Here is an 18976-nt window from a genome sequence, read left to right as displayed (position 1 = left end):
AGCAGCCAGTGAAGAGACTGACAAAGGGGAGAGGTGTTAGCGAAGCGATGGAAGTGGAAGATGAGTCTGGCAGCAGCATTCATGGTGGACTGTAGAGTGATGAGACGGTTAAGAGGGAGACCAGCTAAGACAAAGTTACAATAATTAAGGCGGGAGATAATCAGGGCATGGACAAGAGTCTTAGTGGCATACCGTGTTAGGAAGGGACGGATGCGGGCAATGTTTTTAAGATGGAGACGGCAGTTATTAGAGACAGACTGACTGTGGAGGTGAACGAAAGTTCGGAGTCAAGGGTGACACCAAGACAGCAGGCATGAGGAGACGGGGAGAAGATAGCACCATTAACATTGAGGGAAACTGATGGGGGAATCTTAGAGTTGGAGGGAAGATGAGAAGTTCGGGAAAGATATATTGTAACGTTAGATATATATTGTTCATAGTTTTTCAGAACAGAACCATGTAATATGATGCCTTGCAGTTAAATATAAATGTTAACAATATTGCACATAACAGTGTATTTGGAGCTAAGCAAACAAAGCTTTTAATTCAGGAAAGGAAATGTCAGGACACCTCACCAGCCACTTGCCATTCCAAGAAAACCATAGCAGTCACCACATACGCAACAAGTTTTTGGTCTCTAGTTAAAAGTAAACATACGATGATAAATTATAAAACTAGTTTCATTTATAAATTTAAAATGATTAACATTCAATTGTTAATGTGTTTTGTGATCATGGACACATTAAACTCCCATGTGCCCCTACCCACAGAGACTATTGCTGCCTTAACCTCTTGTAAGAAAAAACATGGGTCAGAAATCCTCTAGAATTAGCACAGTCAAAATGGGAGGCACATAGGAAATAATTGAGTTACCATAACACCTCTCTGCTTTTGCTTAAAAAAATGATGGGGCTTACATGACTAATTTGCCTTATTATAATTAATAATTATTAGTAATAGTAATACTTTGGCGTATGGGCTGGAATAGCTGGAAAAGTTGAACCTCCAATAGGACCGATATGCAGTTGTCAGAAGACAATATCTACCTAACTCAGCCCTGCTAAGGCTGTAGTTGTTTATTGTGAATATGCTTTTCATACTGTACAGCTGGTCCTTGTGGGTTCAGTCAGCGTTACTATGGATACAAACATACTGTATATGACTAATTTTATTCCTGAAAATTCAAGTTGCACACTACAAAAGGCAGATGGCAGGAGAGACCACCCTTTATAAAAAAAAAATAAAAAAAAAATAAAGATGTTTATGAGGTGGAGGGATTTATTGCTATCTCAAACTGTCAAAACCCAACAGAACTGAAGTATAAATACTTTAGAAAATAATTAACTTTACTAATGTACTTAGTTCATATTGACTTCTAAGTATGATAATAATATTAATTAGAGTATAACATTTTAATTCATTTGCATCACTCATATTTATAAGAGCTAGAATAAGCAAGATTAACGGTTCGTCTGTGTACCATATTCACCTATGGAATAATATGCCCAGGCAGCAGATCTGATGAGAAATTTGATGAACTGATTTGTAGGTCATTGATTAAAAATGCATTTTTTTGCAAAATTTAAATTGACAATACTAGTAAAAATGAAACGTATGTTTTTTTTTTTACTATTTAAGATGTGTTGAATGGTGTGTGGTTTTATTCACAATTTGTACTTTATCCGTTCATCTGTTTATTCATGATGGGGCAAGGGAAGCAGATGCCACCTTATGCTTTATAAACAAGATTATCTTGTTACATTAGTGTGCGATGTCACATTAATATATTGCAAAGTATCCTTTATGATACATTTAACTGGGCCACTTCCTGTCTGTAACTTGCCCCAGGGTTGAATTAATTCTAAACATGGCTCTGAATGTTTGGTCATTAAACTAATTGTATTATTTTAGAACTGTCTTAAGTGGATTTCCTGCTGGCTTTAGTTTTTTAAGTCTCACCTAGGAGGGCTTTAATGAACAACCAAGACAACTTGTTGGATAGCGGTATAAAGGCACTTCATGAAGCCTCATTGAAGTGTGATAAACCTAGGTTTTATTGGCAAATTAACAACCTTTTCCAACTCTTTATTTTCACTTCTAGGTTTGCAGAGTGTCAGCGTATATGTGTGTTTGATCAAACAGACAATGGTTCTAGTTTAAATTAGACTGATAATGGATGGAGGAGAGATCCATAGGGTGTGGGCACTCAAATATGTAATATGGCAAGAAGTAATCACCTATGTAATACGGTAGCTTGTGGTATAGTGATGTGGAAAATTTGTTCCACTCAAATCAGGTGATTGCAGTTTATGCAGCATTACATGTTGAAAGTAATGTTAAAAGATCACTGGTGTTTGAATGCAGTAGTATGTGACATTTCTAGAAAAAGACAGTCCAGCAATTATAGTACATATTCCTGTTTTCTGTATTGGTAAATTGAGTGATGTTTCACAAGAACATGATGAAGATGATGGATATTTGTACTCTTTCCGCCATGGCTGATGGATCAAATAGGAGCATGGCCAGGATAGTACTAATTGCCTTTGCACAGGGCAACTATTCCCACTTCTGAAGAGCAGAGTTCCTGGCTCTTAGCCTCCATATGCAGGAGCATTAGCATTTCCTCCTTGAACTGTAGATAAGCAAGAAGGGTCAAGACAAGCAGTGTAAATTCATGATCTGGTGCAGGCAAAAGGGTTATGCCAGCCGCAAGTCAACAGTGGTCATCGTTAGGTTGGTTATCAATCAGGCAGACCAATCTTTGCCAAAAAACAGAAAGAGTTTAAAAACCCAGGATACATAAATTGGGGAAACATCAGTACAGAAACAGCACATAAATGTAGGTGGGATCAAGACAATTAGTACATGTGGGCAGGCCGTAGATATGAGTATGAGTATAGCCTTCCGCCATAAAAGCCAATTAAGCACCTACCTAAGAAAAACAGCTGGTAATGGACACTTCCATGATGGCTACGCATGCAATTATGTGGATGAAAGATCACTGGGATCCCAGTTTTCCCTGGGATGCCCTTTATAAGGACGTGAACATTAAATCAGGATGGATGGAAATCAGAAGATTGCTGGTTTAAAAGCCTCAGAAACCAACATCTCATAAATAGCTATATAATCATAGACATGCATATCATTACGTAAGCACAAATTTACATGCCCAGTGTGTGGTATTGTATAGGTTTTTTTCCGGCCCAGATGTTTTACTCATGCATACTTTTTTAAGTATGTTACAATTATCTGTTACAATAAATGTTGATGTTTGGCAATTGTCTTGAAAAACTTTTTATTTTTATTTTAAATCTTCTGTATATAACATCATAGAGAGGTCTCTCAGCAGGTCATGTTTGCCTTTGTTATGAACCTTGGTTTAAGGACCAAGCTTTCTTTTTTTTTTTCAGATGCAATGTATATCAAAGGGACACTCAAGACTTTGATATGAATATGTTAGATGTGCTTGATATCTTTCCATCCAGTTACTTTATTTTAGGGGTATATGCTTTATATATGGGAACAAGTTATAGTGCAAGTGAGAAAATCGACAATTGTACATTGGAACGGTGACATAGAAGGTAAAATTTAAATCAAATGATTTAAATGGTATTTAAAGATAATGCTATTTTCTGTTAAATGTTCTGTATTAAGCTTAATAAGGACATTTCTCAAAGAGGCACTTTAAATGTAGCATTCATTAAAACAAACCGACTAGGAAATGTCCAACAAATCTTTGGTTATTGTTATAAATGAACGTCTGATAGAATGGCTCATTTTTTTTAAGACAATGGAATGCTGCATTGTACAGAGATACCAGGGACCTTGATTCAAGTTTAAAAAAAACCCTGCCTTTTTGTGATAAATTAGTTTGATAACAAAGGGTTAGGTGTACTTTTTCCTATTGATAAATTTGCCAAATGGCATTGCTGTCATCTTGATAAATCTCAAAGCATTCCAATAACTGGGGGGATATGATAAATAGAAGTGTAATCACACAGAAACATTTTACATACGTTTCTGGATAATATAAAACGGTACCCACTGTTAATACGGGGCCATGTTTACCAATGAGGCAAACGGGGCAGCTGCCCTGGGTGCAGGGTTACCTTAGGGGCCCACAGCAGCTTGGGCTTCATAAACAGCCACCATAGTCTGGTGGGAGTCTGTGCACCTATCTGCACAGACCTTTGCTAAGGCTTCCATCACGCCCTATGCACCTCCTGCTGTTTGAGTGGGACAAGGATATGAGATATCCATTGCCTAGCGGCAAGCAGCACAGCCCAGCCCAGCAGACGGTCCACGTAGCAGGAAGCATCAGTGGAGAGGTGCGAGCTGCATAGACCTTCACCGACATTTGGGCTGCAGAGCACCTGACTCCATAATGTCTAAGGATGGCCCTGCCAATCTAATCTATATTTTACTTGCACTGTTCAGTTTGTGCATTGAGAGTCATATTCTGGTGCTCCACTCTACAAGGAACCTATGTGCTTGGTGTGAGATTCTACATAGTCTAATTAGGCTGGTTACAAGGGACACAAGCGGACTATGGCAGTGGTGCCATTGCATTGTAGTTAATGCCCCTGTGTAATGCCCTGTGATTCTGTACATACTTAGATCACAATATCTATAATTTAACATCCTTTGTATACACTTTAAACATTCTATACATTTTTTGTCTCTAAACACTGAACTTTTTATAGTAGACTTGGGGCTTCAGACCCCATAGCCTACCCTTAAAACTCATTACTTTATTTTTCTGACCCTTTATTGTTAGGTTTTTACATCTAGTGCAGCATCTTTCATGTAATCTGTTTATGTCCATGAACATGAACTCATTCACATTCTAAATATTTAGTACCCAGAGATCTTTCCATATTTTTGTATTTGCTAGACCTCAATTACGATTCGGTATGATAGCTTGAAACTTCAATAACACAGGAGTCAATTTAATTAAGCTACAAACGCTCTCCTTTTTAGCTAACTGAAAACAAACCTTGAATGTAATACAGTTATATCTGAGATATTATCACAAACATGATTATCAACTATGCATTATGTGTTCCAGGACCATTAAATAAAATTGAGCATCCCAGACTGTTTGTTCCAGCTTTCTTGGTTTTATCAATCAGCTCAATATTAAATATAGTAGTGACATGTCGTGATCTCATAATGGGCTGTGTTCAGCTCAGCAAGCTAATATTTACTCCCCTCTAATAGACTTTATCCGCAATCTAAACCTTTGCTTGTATTATTATTTTATGCATAAAGTCAGTGACATGTAAACCTCTCATTAGCTTAATGTTTAAAGGAGTAAACAATCACGGAAATATAATAATCAGATAAAATACTAGTTATATAAAAATATACACTATAAAGAGCATTATTTTAATTACATTTATTTAAAAACTACTGAGGAGTAAACAATCACGGGAATATAATAGTCAGTTAAAAGATTAGGTATATAAAAAATATACACTTTAAAAAGTATTATTGTAATGACATTTATTTAAAAAACTACTGACTCATTGATGTAAAGTCACTAAACCTTCATGTAAAGATACTTGGTTATTCAGTGATTCTTGAATTGCCCTTGGGTAGTACCTAAATAGGAATGCCTGATTAAAGTTATTATTGAATAATATTTATTATTATTATATGTAGACATGATGTATCTATGAACATAAAACTGTTTCTTCTACACTGTCAATAGAATCAGTGAACATCTTGTTTGTAATAATGTGTGTCATGCAAATTTAAACATATAAACAAAGAATATTGACGGCAGATAAGAAACATTTAGCTCGACATCATTTTTTTTTCTGTGATGAAAAGTTCATTTACTTATTTGCAAACCACAAAACCAATGCCGAAATATTCAAAGTTTTAATGTATATTGTGCTCAGAGGCAAAATGCTAAATCAATGGACACATTTCGGAATATAGAAACTCTGACACGATAATAAATAAACTTGTAATTCACTTTTTATTGAATTCTATTAATTCTAGAGTTATGAGTTCAGAATAAAGATCTGTTTTGTGCTTTTTTTATTGTTTTACTTGATAAATCTATAAAAAATGAAGGTAGGTTTGGTCGGTATTCATTTGAAACTTTTGGCACTTTCAGCTTTGTTCCAAATTGTAAATTCTTGTTCCAGAATGTATATGGAAGAAATATGCTATGGAGAAGGAATAATTTGCACTGTAAGGCATTACCTGCTTATATCGAATAGACAGCTGTAATTCACCTTAATTAGTCTGGCATTTTCCTAAATCCGTTCCACTCCTAGATTGTCAGAAATTGTAAAATTGGCTGTGACCTTAAATCACTTAACAGCCCCATATTAATAATTCACAAGGTAGGGTTTATGTAACACAATGAAAAATAGTTATTTTCTTCACTAAAGGGTTAAGTACCAGCAAGTAAGATTCAAGTATCAAAAAGATAAAAGTATAAAAGGTTGCCAGAGTAGAATATGAAGTACATACTGAACCTCCCAACATTTCAAAAGGGCAAGTAGAAAAAATGGGGGTAGTGTTAGAGGCAGGTCCAGGGGACAGGGATTTACTAAGACCTTATGAACCTTTATGTCCTTTTTAAGAGAAAGACAGACATTTAGGATAATTCTGTATTTTATTTACACAATTTTAAAATATTGTTAGGTTATCAGCAGCAGAAGAGTGACATGAGGAGCAGTTTCCATTTTCCACGGACATCTTTGAAATGCAGTATATTAGACGTGCGCCCATGTCTTGGACTGATTATATGCCCATGTATGCCTTCCTCTGGTGATTCAGTACACCTCTTGGACCATTTGGGGCCTAGTTAAGGTGCTCAGATTTCAGGAGAGGTTACAAGTCCCAAAAGATCCAAGCATGCTTCCAAATTACCAAGCGTAGGATAATAGTTGTACAGTTGTAGGGGTCAGGGCAGGCGATAAACATAAACAATTAACTAGCCCAACGACCAGGGTAACAGGCAATATGCACAACGTCCAGAAGATCAAGCTGAGTCCAAGCACAGGAATTGGGTAGGCATCGGGGATATTAGGTAACAGCACAGGGGCTAGAATAACCAAGCACTCACTGAAGAGTTAGTCAGGGTGATATACGAAGTTTGACTGATATGCAGCTGAAAGCAAATTACTGTGCCAAAACTAGTCTCGCACAAGTACATTTTGGTGGAAGTTTCCCTTTTAGAAGGTCAAGAATAATCCGTCTATCAGATAACCTCATTGGGGATGGCCCTTTCACAATGTATAATTGTACTATGAAATAAGATTTTTATTGTCACTGTAACTTATTTGCAACTCACCATTGAGTGAATAAACACAATTTGCTTAATCACAATTTAAAATTCTACACAAATTGATGGACAGGGGCCTAAGACCTTGACAATTTGCAAGAACATTATTTACTCAAGGTAAACATATCTGCTGTGCAAAAAAATCTTTCACATAATAGAGAAATATCCACAAGGGATACAAACATTGTTTAACCAGATTTCTGCTATTTGCCTTTCAATGCCATTGAGTGTGATAATTTTTAAAGAGCCTTTTCATGTTAAGTCTTGTCAGTGACCAGCTGATGACCTTGTGCGATAATGCTCATTATCCTTACAAAGTCCTCCCTTCTGTCCATGCCCTGCCATATAACCGACCTCTTATAGAAATACCTTTTTGCAGCAACTCAATATTCCATATCATAATTATACTAAAAGCTAAAGTTATTTTTGAACCCGGATAGCTGATGATGGTCAGTGGTACAGTTATTAGACACCATGAGGAGAAATAATGACCACAAAATAAGACATTCTAATTCTTCATGTTTCATTACTTTCAGCTCAATTATCTATGATTTTTGGCAGTACAGAAATTCAAATTAATAACACTGGGAAGCAGGAAAGAATCAATGTATAAGACTTTTGTATCTTGTTCTTTAAAAATGATTAAACATGATCCACTATGTTCAATTATGCAACAGCCACTTACTAGTAGAACATTATTTCTATTGAAGCCATCTATAAAACATAAAACTTATGGTGCTTCACAGAGGTTTGCAGTCATCATTATATAAGGCAGAACCTTTTCAGATGCAGAGAAGACTTATAAATCACCTCGATGCACAAATGTCCATATAATGGACGACTAAAGAGTGGGTAATTATTTTTGACCTATATAAAAATTATTATGCATGCTCCAAGGGACCTTGAAACCTTAACCTGCGCCATCCCACTGAGAAAGCTAGTGAATGGCACCCTTGTCCCTTTTTGCTGACCAAGTATTATTTAGATGGTGAAAAGAAAACATACCTTTGCAGTTTGTTTCATGGCTACTTTTGTTTATTAAAACTGCCCATGGTTTGTGCCTTTTTAATGAGTGCAATTGTGGTTTGTGGTGAGGGTGACAGCCCTCCTCTGGAATTAAGTGGGGATGGGGGAATTAATTCATAATAATATATAATAATATAATATAGTTTATATAATATAATACAGTTGGAATTTAGAAACTGACTGAGAATATATATCTGACCTCTTATATTTTAATTCTGCAGCACAAGGGTGTATTATGTTTTTCTTTTCTTTGTATGACTGTGGGGTGGCATGGTTTAATTGGGGCCAGGTGTCTTATACTGTATGTGAGAGTTAATTAAACACATTTAACACAACTCGTTATAACATACATGCAGCGAGACATAGAAGTCCATTAAACCCTGATATGTATAAATTAAGTTTCTATCAGCATTTCTTAATAGCTTTGTGTTATAAATGTAAAAATATCTGCAGACATGCCAGTGTGAGCCAATAGATGGGTTTAAACCTACATGTTTTGTGATCAGTAAGTTTTAAGAATTGTTTTCAGGGCAACTATATAGAGGTCAGTCAGTTAATGGCTAATGTTGAAACTGGTGACATTTTATACAGTGCACAGTACAACAGCCATTTTGTTTTCAGGAGACAAATATATTTCATTTTGCTGAAATTCGGCTGCTAGGATTTTATTCCTTATAGAACAGTCTTCTTCTGCTTCACCCCTCTGTGAAGCACTCCACTGGCTCCCTATTACCTCAAGAATTCATTCTGCTAATATATTAAGCCCTCCTTAATACTGCTCCCTTTACATGTCTGCCCTAATAACAAAATGCCCTCCCCCTTATTAATCTTTACATTCTTGTGGGCTAAGGCTTTCCTCCTTGCTTATAACCTTCTCATTTTGCCCCTTACAAATCTTCACATGTTCTGCCCCATACCTTTGGAACTCAGCTCAACCTAACCTCCAGTTAGTGGTCAGTGTGATCATTTAAGCAGACTACGATTTTAAAGAATAGAGAGGGCTGGGCTGGCTTAACAGTCAGAGACCGAAGCCCACTGGCAGGCCACACAGCTTGGAAGCCCTCAAGCCGGGCACATGGCATGGAAGCCCTTAAGCCGGCCACACGGCTTGGAAGCCCTCAGGCTGGGCACACGGCTTGGAAGCCCTCCTAAAGACCACTCCTATAGACCACTCTGCCCCGCAATGTGCCTTTTAACACTCTATATGCCACTCTGCCTCCAGAAATGCCTTATACCCTTCTATATGCCACTGTGCCCCATGATATGCGTTTAAACCCCCTATATGCCCCTCTGCCCTATGATATGCCTTATACCCCTATATGCCAATCTGGCATGTAGGGGTTTAAAAGGCATATCATAGGGCAGAGGGGCATATAGGGGTTAAAAGGCATTTCTGGAGGTATATATATATAATTGCTAACAGCAAACACACTCCTATCAAGCCCAGGCAGCCAGTACATGCTGGAACCTGGGGACGATAGGAGTGTGATTACAGCCTCCCTATGCCATGCTACCACACCCCCTTACACATCCATGCTATCACTCACACACACTCATTCACAAACATTTAAATACTCATTCATTCCCTTACTCACACATACTTGCTCATAAACCCTCCCCCACCCCACCTGAACTGCAGATCTCTCACTCGCAGACTTCTGCAGGGGCCCGGCTTCTTCCCTCTGCAACTTCTCTTGTCCCGCCCCCAGAGGAAGAAGGAGGGGGCAGAGTCATGTGACGACTCTGCTGGATTCCTGTCCCTCTGTTGCTAGTACAAGAGACGCTGCTCGCGACCAAAGCACCGGTAAGCAGCCTGGCCCCAGCGGAAATTCTTTTCAGCTATTTGAGGTCTGATTAGAAGACGACCTTGATTATAATCGAGCAAATACGGTATACATATATATATATATATTTTTTTTTTTTCATTGAATGCATGCAACTGCTAATATAGATGAGGGTACACCACACTTACCGTATTTGCTCGATTATAGGACGACCCTGATTATAAGACGACCCCCCAAAATCTGAATATTAACTTAGGAAAAAAAGAAAAAGCCTAAATATAAGACTAACCCAAAGGAAAAAAGTTTTACCAGAAAATGTTAATTCATGTAAACTATTTTTATTTATAAAAGCTATGATTGAGAAAAATATTTTTTTTGTTTTTATTTCTTGTTATTTTCCAACCTGTCCCCCAGTTACGCACATCTGCCCCCAGGCTTGCCACTCCAATATGGCACTGTGGCCCATGATATGCCTTTTAACCCTCTATATGCCACTGTGCCCCATGGTATGCCTTTTGACCCCCTATGTGCCACTCTGCCTCCAGAAATGCCTTATACCTCTATATCCCATTCTGGCATTTAGGGGATTAAAATGCATATTATGGGGCAGAGTGGCATATAGGGAGGTATAAGGCATTTCAGGAGGCAGAGTGGCATTAAGGGAGTTAAAAGGCATTGTATAGAGCACTCTGCCTCCAGAAATGCCTTATACCCCTATATGCCGCTCTGGCATTTAGGGGGTTAAAAGGCATATTATGGCGCAGAGTGGCATATAGGGAGGTATAAGGCATTTCAGGAGGCAGAGTGCTCTATTAAATGCCCCCTTAACGCCACTCCAGAAATGCCCTATGCCCCCATTTAACACACACACACCCTATACTCCCATTTAACACACACACACACAGACACACACTCTTTCTGTTTTTAAGTTATAAACATATTGGGCCAGATTCAATGACTTGCAACATTACAGCATGGTGAGTAGTTATATGTGTCAAATCTGTAAAATGTAATTTCGTAATTACTACTACTAATTCATAATACACTAATAACTGCCTGGATTTTATTACTTTTAAAAGGTTAAAACATTGCAAGGTTTATTTTTAAACCCTTCTTTTTAAATAATAATGTGTACAATGTTCTCCACTACTATTGGCACCCTTGGTAAATATGAGCAAAGAAGGCTGCAAAAAATTATTTTTATTGTTTAACCTTTTGATCTTTTCTTAAAAAACACACAAATATTATCTGCAATCATGGATATCAAACAACTGCACACATAACACAAGTTTATCCAAAAAAAGGATAAAATGTTAAATATATGTGTGGCATATGTTTGACTTTTCCAAGATAACTGTTCTGAGTCTTCTCCTATAATGCTGATGAGGTTGGAGAATATATGGCAAGGGATCTGAGACCATTCCTCCATACAGAATCTCTCCAGATCCTTCAAATTTCTAGGCCAACGCTGGTGGACTCTTCAGTTCACCCTAAAGGTTTTCTATGGGGTTCAAGTCGGGGACTGAGATAGGCATGGTAGGCCCTTGATTGTATGGTCAATAAACCATTTTTGTGTTGGTTTTAATCTGTGTTTTGGATCATTGCCCTACTGGAAGAGCCAGCCATGGCCCGTTTTAAGCTTTCTGGGAGAGGCAGTCAGGTGTTCCTTTAATGTTGATATTTGATACAGCCCATGAAGCCATGTATCCTAAAAAAATGTCTAGGTCCTCTGGCAAAAAAATAGCCCCACAAAATTAAAGGGCCACCACATATTTAACCACGGGCATCAGGTACTTTTCCATATGGCTAACTCTCTGTGTACACCAAACCCACCTCTGGTGTTTATTGCCAAAAATGTCTATTTTGGTTTCGTCTGACCATATCCATTTGAAGTTTCAATAGTGTCTGACAAACTGAAGATGGTTGAGTTTGTTTTTAGATGAGTTTAGAGGCTTTCTTGTAGTTTTTGAGACTTTCTGACCCCAAAATGCAACTAAATTCTCCAGCTGTGACCCTTGGAGATTTTTTGGCCACTCAAACCATCCTCTTCACAGTGTGTTGAGACAATATAGATATCACCATTATATTTCTTTGTCTTACTCACTGTGATGTATGACTTATTGAATTTGGCCAATGTAAAATTTCAATGGGAATATACACCGAACACATTTTCCTCATATGAATTCTTACAGGTACCAATAATTGTGCCACACATTAACACTTTATTTTTCTTTTGTTTGATATCCTTGAGAGAAGAGTATTTTTTTGTATTTTTTGAACAATAAAGACAGCTTTTCACAACCTTTTTTGCTCCTATTTACCAAGGGTGCCAATATTAGTGGAGATTACAAGGGTAACTCGCTGATTGCATGGGGAGATCGTGTTGAGGTTTCATATATTTTTCGTCTCCGTTTAGATGGATCATTGAATCTGACTTATTATTTCTTATATTTTAGTTCTGGAGGAGATTAATTTGGAACATTATTTTAGGAATTTTATACTCGGTATGCACAGATAGACTTATCCTTCCATAGCTACATGATCAATATTATTCAAAACATGTTTTGTATAATAATAATTTTTTTTTAAAAAAAGATAGAAATATGGTTTAGATGGAAATCACAGTTTTTGTGACTGTATCAAATTTGTAACACTTGGTTTTATAATGTATCATTTAAATCATAATTACTGACTGAATACTAAGCAGAAAGTTTTATGTTACGGGCGCCCCCAGGAAAAAAGAATGCATATTAAAGTACTCCATATTCTACCTGACCTAGAAACTGCAGTCTGGTTACTGCGGCTGTCAATTTGCAAATGGAACAACTCATAAAAAGGAAGGGCCCACAGAGCTATCATATGCATTAAAGTACTTATAAAGGCTGGGGTGTCCATTTAAGATAAAACTGTAACTTTAAGATCAGTGTCTGTATACCAGAATCTATCCAGTCTCTGTCCTTCAAGCTGTGTATATAAATTTTGTTTGGCGCGTGTGAGGACCTTCATAACTTTGTTGTCCTTGGGTCTATGAGCCAGAACATCTTTTAGTTCATTCAGTATATCACTTGATCTTTCAAAATTTGAAATGTCAATGCTGAAAAAGGAATCACATTCCTCATTACTATATGGAGTAGTGATAATGACTGAAAGAACTTCTCCTATTGTGCAATGCTGGACTGATTGTCTTTAAAATATTTAAACTTCAAGGTCAGCAAAATCCTGATACATTTGAGATAAATGTTTTTACTTCTCGGTTATTTTCTTTTTTTTAAAGCTACCCAGGTTTTTCTAAATACAGAAATTAGACAGAGATTACATTTAAAATGTCGGTTTGGAAATGTCACTTAAATCTAATAGCTTCAAAATGTCCTATAAAGAGATAAAAAGAGGATGATGCTTGGTCAATTTTAATACTTTAGTCAAAATGAGTCTATACCAGTATTTTATGTAGGAAAAGTTATCCTGTCAAACAGATTGCTTAACTACTCTCCTGCCTAAGCGGCACGCTAATTGTCCATTGCTAGACACTAGTTATATAACAGGGGTCATTAAAAGGTTGCCGGGCAGGTAGTTTAGATAGCACAGCTGATTGGTTAAACAGCTGTGCTGCAGCGTGAGCGTTGTGTGCGTCGGGAAAATGAGCGCAGCTGATTGGTGGAATCAGCTGAGCTTGTGGCGCGAGACAATTTTAAAATAAATAAATACGCAGCGCACAAAGTGTTATTTTACTTCAAAAAGCTGTTGCTGAACGAGCGTCCCCCTCCTTTTTTTTGATAAATATATGTTTATATAGGGGTAAAGGTCACCTCTGTGTTGAGGTGGACAGAGGCTTGGTGTTACACAATCTGGCTAAGAAAGGGCGGATTGTATTTGGTGTGATTTATATAAATATTTATTTGGTTGTTATCACATTAATTGGTTTATGTTTTGTAAATGCCACTTATACCCCACTTAAATAAAGCTACGGCCATTTTTATCCAATTTCCAAAATTGTGTCTGTGGTTTCTTTATTTATTGATTATGGGTTAATATGCACATGCAATGGACATTACCTACCAACATTAAGGAGACATCAAAACATATCACCTGGATTTTATATCTCAAAGGAGTACTCTGAGATCTTTACAGAGTTTTGCTCGTTATATGGTGTTTGGCGTGACCTAAGCTGTATTAAACTGTTAAAGACATAGGAAACACTTTACTAGAGAATGTAGCAACAAAACATTTTTATTTCTAAATAGGATTATACTTTTAACTGGTTTCTATATTTCTTAGTGAGGGCACCTAATCTTTATTCATATGAACAAGTACTAAATGCATAAAGCAACTCAAAGGATTGTCATATACAAGTTAAAAACCATATTTGAATTCAGCCCTCAAAGACATATGTTGCTAATAGTAATGATAATTAATTATTCACGTTTATATTTTATAACATTGATGTAAAATCTGCGGCTACTAAAAAACAGTATTTTTTCATAATTCTTCCGTGTAAAAAGCATTTGAATTCTAAATGCTTCTCTAAGGCAAGGTTTCCATTTGGTTTTTTTTGCTGAAAACGCCTATAAAAACGCCAATAGCGCCACCTGGCGTTTTTTTTGTGAAAAACGGCTGCAGCCAGATGTTAGCTGTAATTCAATAGGAAATCGCAAAATGCCATTTCCACTTGGCGTTTTTCTGTTTGGCGTTTTTTCAGTCCTCTTTGGCGTTTTTCTGCTTTTTTGGGCTCTGTGGCAGTTTTTCAAAATCACAGCATGTTCACACTCTGGCGTTTTTTGCAAAAAATCTTGGCTTTTTTTCTCCAATAGAAGTCTATGGGAGAGAAAAAACGCCATGAAAAAGCCATGTGGGTTTATTGCCTTGGCGTTTTTTATGGCGTTTTTTCCACAGTTACAATGCAGAGGATGGACCCAGTATCTGTGTGTCCTACGAGAAATAGGCTGAAAACAAACAGTTTCACACAAAACAAAGTCCTGGACTGGTTCATATTGAATTTTACAACATTTGGAACAAACATGCCATTACAAACAAACATACCCGACGCATCAACTGGATCCTGCGTGCCAAAAGCAACAGCAAACAATTTGCACCATCATTTGGGGCCAATCTTCCCAGAGGAGCAGACATTCGAAATAAAGCATGCCTTACAAACCACAGAAAAGAGACAAAAGGGTCTACCAAGTAAATGACATCAGGAGAGGGCAGATACTTGCCATTTATCCTAATCCCTTTTAGCTGGGTGAAAGTTCTAACTTGTAAAGGCTGGAAAAACTGCCTAAGGTCAAAAAAAGCAATTTCCACAGAAAAAACGCCAAAACGCAGGTAAATGCAGTGGCAGTTTTCTTGGCAGTTTTCCTGGCGTTTTTCATCAAGAAAAAAACGCCGGACAAAAACCCAAGTGGAAACTTAGCCTAAGGCAAGGTTTCCATTTGGTTTTTTTTTGCTGAAAACGCCTATAAAAACGCCAATAGCGCCACCTGGCGTTTTTTTTGTGAAAAACGGCTGCAGCCAGATGTTAGCTGTAATTCAATAGGAAATCGCAAAATGCCATTTCCACTTGGCGTTTTTCTGTCTGGCGTTTTTTCAGTCCTCTTTGGCGTTTTTCTGCTTTTTTGGGCTCTGTGGCAGTTTTTCAAAACTGCAGCATGTTGACACTCTGGCGTTTTTTGCAAGAAATCTTGGCTTTTTTTCTCCAATAGAAGTCTATGGGAGAGAAAAAACGCCATGAAAAAGCCATGTGGGTTTATTGCCTTGGCGTTTTTTATGGCGTTTTTTCCACAGTTACACCATTTGGAACAAACATGCCATTACAAACAAACATACGCGACCGGATCCTGCGTGCCAAAAGCAACAGCAAACAATTTGCACCATCATTTGGGGCCAATCTTCCCAGAGGAGCAGACATTCGAAATAAAGCATGCCTTACAAACCACAGAAAAGAGACAAAAGGGTCTACCAAGTAAATGACATCAGGAGAGGGCAGATACTTGCCATTTATCCTAATCCCTTTTAGCTGGGTGAAACTTCTAACTTGTAAAGGCTGGAAAAACTGGCTAAGGTCAAAAAAAGCAATTTCCACAGAAAGGCTAAAACGCCAGAAAAAACTGCAGAAAAAACGCCAAAACGCAGGTAAATGCAGTGGCAGTTTTCTTGGCAGTTTTCCTGGCGTTTTTCATCAAGAAAAAAACGCCGGACAAAAACCCAAGTGGAAACCTAGCCTTACACTAGAGATTTCTTGCATTTCCTCTGTAAAGCTATTCTCTTTCTAATGCTAGATCAGCCATTTAAATGTTATTTTCAAAATGGACAACTCATTAATTGAGCTCTCTGGTATGTTTAACAGATCTTCCACTTTATGTTTTACATCTGGTGGTTTATTCACTTAAAAATAACACAGAAGCTTTTAAGATGTTTATTTTGTTATGGGAACAACCTTTTCATGTTCGTTTCAGGAGTCCTTGAAAAATCATGAAATAGGCAAACTATTCCATGATTAAGGATTTATTTCTGGTAAGAGTTTGTACATTTAACAACAAAATAAATTGGGTTTTAAATGTGTTGAAACCATAAAATAGGTACTTTAAAATGTAAATTTTGGCTGCACAATGTGTATACAACACAACAGATAATGTTTTTTAATAAATTAAAAATAAATAGAAATGTGTCTAGAATAGGGATAATTAATGCAAACAATTATTCTTCAAGTGCTCCACATTCCATATCTGTGTCGTTTTTGGTATTAAAATACTACATCCTAGTATGTAACAAAAGTTATTATTGCCTGGAACTGGAAACAATCACATAAATTTACATGGGCACAATTACGGAAACAGAAAATGTTTCAAGCAAAAATTGAAAAGATCATATACAAAATAAACCATAACCACATGAGAGGTGTGCAGTCCTGGCAGGAATGGATTGAGAAAAGCTAGAAGGTTTGATGGTTCTTTGAGGATAGACTATAACAATTTCTCCCTGTGACCAGATTCAGATAAAGGGGTGGTACACCTGTAGCGTTGAATGTTGTTTTTTTTCAGTTTGTTCTTTTTATGAAAACAAAAAAATACTTCATACTATGAATGCTGTAGTTGGTGTTTTATTTTATGGCTGCTGGTGGACACAGTTGGAGGAATGATTAAAATGTATATTCTGGTAAGTCATTATTGTGTTGACTGATATGTTCACAATCACCGTGGAGTCTCAAAAAACAATAGGCCAACAGTTTAATCAGTTCCTAAATGTAGAGATTCCTATCTGCTGAAGAGTTGTTGGAACTGTGGTGCTGTTCTGAGATGATGACTGTTGTGGCTGCCAGTGTAAGAACCAGGGCCTACTTTAATTTTAATTGCTGGTGGGACCACCACCCAGTAACACCTGCCTTCCTTCCTCCTGTATGCAGTGCATGTGAACAACTGACATCAGGAGGGGGGAACTGTACATAATATTAACTGACAGCATGTTGTGGAATACTTTAAACATCACAGTAAAATGGTTGACCAAAAAGTAAACATTTTCTTAAGAGGGATACTCTCCGCAAACAAGCAATTCACAATGTTTGCCTCCTTTATCACGTGAAATTCCCTACTCTCTTTTTGACTTTTGATTTGCTATAGTATATTTGATTGCTTTAAAGAAATTATATGGCCGTAGGCATCTCATTAATTCTTGCAAATCAGTAGACAAATATAAATAAAATACAGTCTAACCATAAATTCTAACCGGCAGGTATACAAGAGTTTTTAAAGATGTGCACACAGCCAAAACCAATTAAATAAATGTTTAAGTATATACATATACTACCATTCAAAAGTTTGGGGTCACTTGGCTGTTGTCAAGGAAAACAAGGACATTTCTAGCTGTGCTAACATCATTAGACATTATTGGAGAGCCCTTTTGCAATTTAAACAATGTGCTATTAGAACACAAGAGTGAGGGTTGCTGAAGCCTTGGTCTCCAGAGATGGTCATAGTTTTCTAAATGAGGTCACATTATAAGCATTATAGTATAGTAAATGTTTTTTTTTTCCCTGCTACCGATACGTCTTCCCATACAATTTAACAGTCTACTGGCTTTTCCTTCTGTGTCAATATACTGCCTGTTCAACTTTAAGTTAAGAAGCAACAAACAGACAGTACCTCTGTGTCTGCTGTCTACTGTGTGAACTCCGAAACTGTATACAACCACTCGCCAAAACATGGAGAGCATAGAGGAGATTACTTTATCAGTGATAAAGGAACAAGCCTTTCAGAAAAGAAATTGACTTGGCCGCTCCTTTAATTTCAAATGCTCTGGTCTTGAATGGTAGAGAGATAGAGATTAAAAAAAATCACATACAGTAAGATTGATATAACATATGAGAGTGTATATCATGACAAACGTACCTTAGGTATTATACTTTTTTGGCTTGTTTTATTGGTTTTCATGTGGTAAAAATAATTAGCACCAACATAAACAAAAACAGAATAAAATCCTTAATCTACCAAGCACTCACTTAATATTTTTTCCTAACTATACTTTTTTCATCAAATATTCACCAACCACAAGTGGTAGGTATTTTTTCTCAACCTCAATGCAGCCTGAGTGTTTAACTAATGTTGGAACTCCTATCTAGAATCCTAAGCTTCCATATGTGAGCAACAATGTAAATGTGGCACTGAGCACTGGCGCACCATACTCTTCAATGTTCTACCCTGGGGACGCTACATACGCAGAATAAAATAAATAATAAATCTCTTTTTTCACTCTGCATCTCCTTGGAGCTAATCAGGCTATGTATTCCCTGCAATATATGAGGAGATAGATACAGTACACAATTTCTGGGACTGATATTATCTTAATTTGAAAGTAGACTTTTAGCCAA

The 18976-nt window shown here is 37.1% G+C and overlaps 1 protein-coding gene across 1 annotated transcript in view; it reads left to right on the top strand.

Annotated features, from left to right (window-relative positions):
• Positions 1 to 18976, top strand: part of CHRNA7 (cholinergic receptor nicotinic alpha 7 subunit) — a 74997-nt gene that overhangs the window by 12709 nt on the left and 43312 nt on the right. The gene's annotated exons all lie outside the window — the stretch shown is intronic.

The sequence above is a fragment of the Spea bombifrons genome, chromosome 4 (assembly GCF_027358695.1).
Source record: "Spea bombifrons isolate aSpeBom1 chromosome 4, aSpeBom1.2.pri, whole genome shotgun sequence".
Taxonomy (NCBI): Eukaryota; Metazoa; Chordata; class Amphibia; order Anura; family Pelobatidae; genus Spea; species Spea bombifrons.
Note: the sequence above shows the minus strand (reverse complement) of the source record. Positions and strands in the feature narration are given on the sequence as shown.